The 6,204-nt window shown below is 38.4% G+C and overlaps 1 non-coding gene across 1 annotated transcript; it reads right to left on the minus strand.

Annotated features, from left to right (window-relative positions):
* On the minus strand, nt 1–115 carry LOC136751932 (U5 spliceosomal RNA). Its single transcript, XR_010817119.1, has one exon. It is a non-coding gene; the product is annotated as a U5 spliceosomal RNA (small nuclear RNA).
* Nucleotides 116–6,204: the final 6,089 nt, after the last annotated feature.

Consider the following 6,204-nt stretch of genomic DNA (forward strand, 5'->3'; position numbering starts at 1 on the left):
CGCCCCAACAAGGCAGAGCCTCCCAAGAATGGTACAAACTCATCCACGTTCCCCTCCATGGAAAGCTTTAGCAATAGGCAAAAGCATTATAAGTAATGAAGAGGAACCCGAGTCCAAGACGCTTCCGACCAGCCATAAATATTTGTGTGTATTAAAGATCACATTTTATTACATATTGTTTTTCTGTACTGTATTACATCTTATTGTGATTTATAATTATATTGTTTATTTTCCATATATATGTATGCATGTATATATGTATGTTTGCATGTCTAATTGCTTTGAAAATACAAATGCGCTGAATTGAGAGAGAGAGAGAGAGAGAGAGAGAGAAGTGCTAGGGCTCATCTGTAATTTAAACTAGGGAACATTCGTCACATGCTTAGGGAACATTCATCACATACAGGGAACATGTATAAATCGAATTAGGGAACATTTGTGACATACTAAAAGGACATACTGGTAAGATGTTGGGCACATTTGAAACAACAAAAATGGCATTTGGTTATTTATTAGGGACATTTATACCAGTCTGTGCAAATATCTATGCATATTCCTATGTTTGCTGCAGGACTTACAAATTGAGTGAGGGGGTCTATATGTTTGATTCAGAACTAACCACTGCTTCCTCAATTTTGTTTTAAACATAATTTAAAAGAAAAGTGGGCTATACATTGGTCTGTAAAAAAGGAGCAGTGGTCCCTAAGACAATTCTTTTAGTTTTTTGACACACTTCCTAAAACCCAATTTCAGTAAAATATGTTATCAACTTGCATTAATATATCATCCAAACTACAATCATACTAATCATGAAAATGTTCATATTATTATATTCTAAGGGTTCTAGTCTATTGTGTATTGTATTTATTAACAGGCCCTTCTCTTATGTTTTACAGTTGTTATTATTATTCCGTACAATACAGGGATTAAATTAAGTATTTTAACCACAAAGTATTGGCTAAAGTTATGATGCCTACTTCAGTGATCATATGCATACAGTTTCTGAGGTCTGGACCACTGCACAGTAGTCTCTGGAGTTGTAGTCCAGACCACTGCAAAATTCGTGCTGAAGTGATCTGGATCACCACGGAATGGCCCAAGGACCACTGCAAACTTGGATTTCAATGTTTTTGTGTAATCCATGTTGCAATAGCAACTACCATGTTCCTTTGTGGTGAGCTGGTTAATTCTGATCTGGGAAAACCACAATCCTGCAGGTTTAATAAGTCTCTCTACACATCAGTCCCTGAGTACCTTCAACCATTGGTAATTTTGACCAATTAAGCACAAGAACTGAGTCAATTAAGTTGTCAAGGACTACCCAGTAAAGACGTGAACTCACGACTAGGTCACACTGTGAGCTCTACAGAGCAGACATTGCACTGAGCTCAGTGTGAGCTCACTTAGCGCTTTTCCACCGACATGGTGCCAGTGCTGGAGCCAGAGCCGCTGCTCGGCCTGGGATCCAGCTGATCTTTTTGTGAACCGGCCCGCTTATCCACCGGTTTTGGAATTGAACGCTAATGTCACTGGATGTGGGCGTTCCCAAGCGTGGAGTAGAAGTGGAGAAACACAGCAATAATAATCAGCACTGAGGCGACTCCATCTTTAACATTACAATAAAACTCATTCCGTGTCTATGGCAAATCGTAACCCTAATGTTACAAATGTTCCCTAAATATGTGTTTTGCAGAATACTCAAGCAAACGTTATGGAATATCAGCATTTTATCGACACACATAATAGACCTTATTGTTAATTTACATTGATGAGAATAATTAACATGAATTAACTTACTGTTGAAGATGTAACTGTTAGAGAATTTGAATGCTTGGTTTTTCAGTCAATCTAAATAAATAGTTGAACTGAAAACTCATAGTCAATTGGTTTCTCTTTTAAAATTATTTTTAGAGGGAAGATGCGTTCAAGTCACAGATGTGCAATAATCATTTATTTTTACAAAAATAGGAAACTAATATCATTCAATTATATTACTTAAAATAAGTAATATTAAGCTTCTGCTGGATTACAGTAAGCAAGAGATAATACCCATTTTCTTCTTTCTCCTCACAGTACAGCTTATAGGCCAGTCTGGTCAGGCAGAAAACAGTGCGTCTCTCTCTTTCTCCCTCCAGCTCTCTCTTGTGTCTCGTTGCAGGATGAAGAAGTTAAGAGAACTCAAATTCTCTTTGTTTTCCCTTTTATAAGGTTTCCTTCCAACCAATAGCATTTTGCCACCACCATGACTTGGGTGTCTTATTCTAAAGTAATCTAGAAGTGGGGGTCAATTTGGCTAAGAGCCAATCAGAGGACAGGTCCCTTTTGGTCTCTGGTCATAAAGATAGGGTTACCAGGGCTACAAGGGGCTACCAGGGGAAAGGGAGGAGGTCTGTTTCCTCTACCAAACCAGATGGTACAGAATTTCCCATTGAAAAATACATTCTATCAAATAATATCTTACAGTCCCCACCTTGGGAGGGAAAAACATTCAATAGATGTTTGTCCTTTCAGTAAATAATAAAATAATATAAAAAGAATGCAGAACAAAACAAAACAAAAACATGATAATAATAAAAACAGGAATTACAAAATACAAATAAACATTTAGTCAATGAGCCTGTTATATGTAGTTGTGAGGTAGATTGGATTTACCAAGCTTATTACGTGAAACTAATGGCATGCCGAATGGTGATAACATCACTATAATAAGTACATATTAGAGGACATAGGTAATAAAACATACACATGGTAACAATTAACACAGATAAGAAAGTAGCAGCTTTGAAAGCAAAATCCCATCAAGAATGCTTGTAAGTGAACTGCATATTTTCATCAGAAATCAAATGTTGTACCCCCTGTTGAACTGTTTTGTGATTGATTTTTTTTTTTTTTTAGTTTGAGAAGGATTATATCAGAAAGTTCCTATAAATTAATAAGACCTTCGGCATCAAGAGGTTTCAGGATCTCTGCAAACATAGCTGCAACGTGGGTGCAAAATTTAAGTCTTGCAAAATATAAGGCAAGGTCAGATCACCAATCTTAATTGCACTTCTGGTTTGAACACAGAAAGTGAAGTTAGTTATTCAACATTCAAAATTATTGTACAAATAATAACGGTTTGTTGTAATGCACCACGTGTGATTGCCTACTAGTCGTACTTGCAAATATCCTATTTTATCCACAGGTACAGCATGTAAGGTCGATAACTTCATTATGCGATTAACCCTAAACTGTATTGAGTCTCCAGTAACGTTACATTTACACAACATTGTAGAGCGATAGGTGATTCAACATTCAGTATCATCCACAACATGCCATGAGGTTCTCATTTGACCTACAAATGGAGGTTATTGTCTTAGAGTTAATACTTTTCCATGTGCAATAATACCTAAATCATACATATTATGCAGGAACTTCATCACATTTTCAGCTGTATACAAAATAAAAACAAAACCTATAGTCTTAGTGTCTATATGTGGTTTCAATTGGTAACACTAACAGTTTTCAACAGTTATGGAAATTCAAGTGGCAGGGATTGACAAGTTTGTACATCATATACATCACAAACCAAGTGTCTACTAACTACAGATCCAGTAACACATATTATAGAGTTTAAATGAGGATAACACACATGGATACTATTACAGCAGTTTCTACATATAAGTCAGATTATCAATATTCAGAACAAATTTTAGGCTTGCAATTCCCATAATGGTTATGGAGTCTCATGGTTGTTTGTAAACTTATTGCAGCATCAATGACAGCCCCCAGGAAACCAACGAGGAATAGCATCATGGTCTCCATTTTCTCTCAGGAACACCTGAAAGATCAAGGGTAGCAGTGATCACTTAACAATTGTTATCTGATTGATGTGAAACCATTTAAGAGTATCTTTGCCTTTTTCCTGAATTTTGAAATTGTACACTGCTGGACTCAATTTGTCCACAATGAGGAATGGTCCATACCAATCGGCTTCTAAGGTATGGCGTTTGTGTTTGTAATTTCGAACCATACATCTGTCACCAATCTGTAGTTCTTCTTCATGAACTTTGGTGTCAAAATATTTCTTAATTTGTCTCTGTTTGTGGCCTAATTGTTTAGCTACAAAGCGTTGCATTTGATCTACAGACGCTAGGAAATTTCGTAACCAAGTCACGTTAGCAGCTTGCAAAAGAACAGGTTGTTCTTCTAAAGGAAGTAAACAATGTCCTGGGACATGCATAAGACGTCCACTCATCGCTTGATATGGTGTAATTCTGGTAGTGGAGTGTGGTGTTGACCGCATTGCCATTAGGCACAGAGGTAATGCCTCAGCCCACCTTTTTGGATTGTCTTGACACATTTTTTTCAAAAGTGTTTTTAGAGTGCGGTTTCCACGCTCGACTACTCCTGACGATTGAGGGTGGAATGGAATATGTAATTTCTGGGTGAAGCCTAATGCTTGACACATAACTTTCACTACACTGCTTTTGAAATGTGTTCCTCGATCACTATCAATCACCTTCGGTAGTCCCCACCTAGTGAACACATTTTGGATGAGAGTTTTCGCTACAGTGGCAGCAGTGGCACGCCTGCAAGGAAAAGCCTCAATCCACTTTGTGAATTTGTCAAGGATAATCAAAATATACTGGTAACCCTGTGATGTTTTGGCTAAAGGACCAATGAAATCAATTTGAATATGAGTCCAGGGACCTTCCGCCGGAGTTGATAGTCTGAGTTTGGATTTGTGTGTGAAAGGTGCAGGATTCACCTGTAAGCAGACAAGACAGTGGTTACATGCAGTGGTCATGTCAGCTTTCATAGTCGGCCACCAGTAGTACTGTGTAATCTTCTCTAGTGTCTTTCCTACAGAAAAATGACCTCCTACTGGTGAATTGTGAAATAGGTCAAAAATATCTGGAGCTAATTGTGAGGGAACACAGACTACAGGGTATTCAGATTGTGGCATGTTTACCATGAGGACCTTGTCAGAATCACCCGCACCCACTAGAGTAGTTTTGTGAGACCAAAATGTAGGTTGAGGAAGCAGTTTCTCCTGCAAATGCCAGTGAATATTAGTCTGGATGTCTGAATCTAATTTTTGAATCTCAAAAAGAGACTGTGAGTTCACCAAGGCAGAGACATTTTCATTGGTAGGCAATGGATCTGGCAAATGCCATGGACCACAGTGTCTAGCAGCAAATTTAGCACACCGATCAGCTTCATCATTTCTGATATGATGTTCACCTCTACGATCCTTTCTCACATGGGCCTCAACTTTCAAAACAGCAATTTCGCCTTGTCTTGACTGAATAGAAGACCAGATATGCTGTAGTAAGGAAGCATTTTCAAGGGACGATCATCTGATGATCAGAAATTGTTTTTGGCATAGAGAGGTAGCAAGGTACATGCAGTAACAACATAAGCACTATCTGTATAAATATCTGCAGAATCATCAGTTATCCTAAGGGTTTCTAGCAAAGCTGCCAATTCAGAATATTGTGACGATTGTCCTGGACAAGAACATTTAACAGTGTACTCAGGGAACAATACTGCAAAACCTGCTAGCAATCTACCAGAGTTCTTACAAATGTATGTGTCAGAATATCAGTGTCAGGCAATGGACACTCATGTGGTTTACCCTGCATAAGCAACATTTGTGGAATCAATGTGGTTCGATTACAATCAAGATCTAAGTCACGTTGCAACATTAACAAAGTCCAATGCGAAAGTCTCTGTGATGAAACTAAAGTATCCGTGGGCTTCAATAACAAGTTCAGTGGAGTATGTGGTGTGTGTAGCACCACTTTGTTCAGTCCTGTAATATAAGTGAAATGTTTCACTACCCAAAAAGTCGCTAACAAGTGTCTAATACACGTATCATACTGTCTCTCAACACCCTGAAGACACCGTGAAGCGAAGGCTACTGGTTTCAGCACACCGTGGCGTTCTTGACAAAGCATGGCAGTCAGTGCTTCTTTGGAGGAGCCCACCTCTAGGTGAAAAGGTAGTGTAGGGTTTGGAGTTAGCAGCACAGTAGCTTGCACCAATGCTTGTTTTAACTGTTCAATGGCTTTAGTGTGGTTCTCTGTCCAAGTTTCAGTTCCGTAGAAATCTTCAGGCACCTCCTTTCTCAAAAGTTTTGCAAAAGTAGCAAACTCTGGAATAAAGTCTCTTTGGTATCCCATCAAACCTAGGAAAGAACGCAATGCAGTTTTAGTGACA

Source organism: Amia ocellicauda, chromosome 6 (assembly GCF_036373705.1).
Source record: "Amia ocellicauda isolate fAmiCal2 chromosome 6, fAmiCal2.hap1, whole genome shotgun sequence".
NCBI lineage: Eukaryota > Metazoa > Chordata > Actinopteri > Amiiformes > Amiidae > Amia > Amia ocellicauda.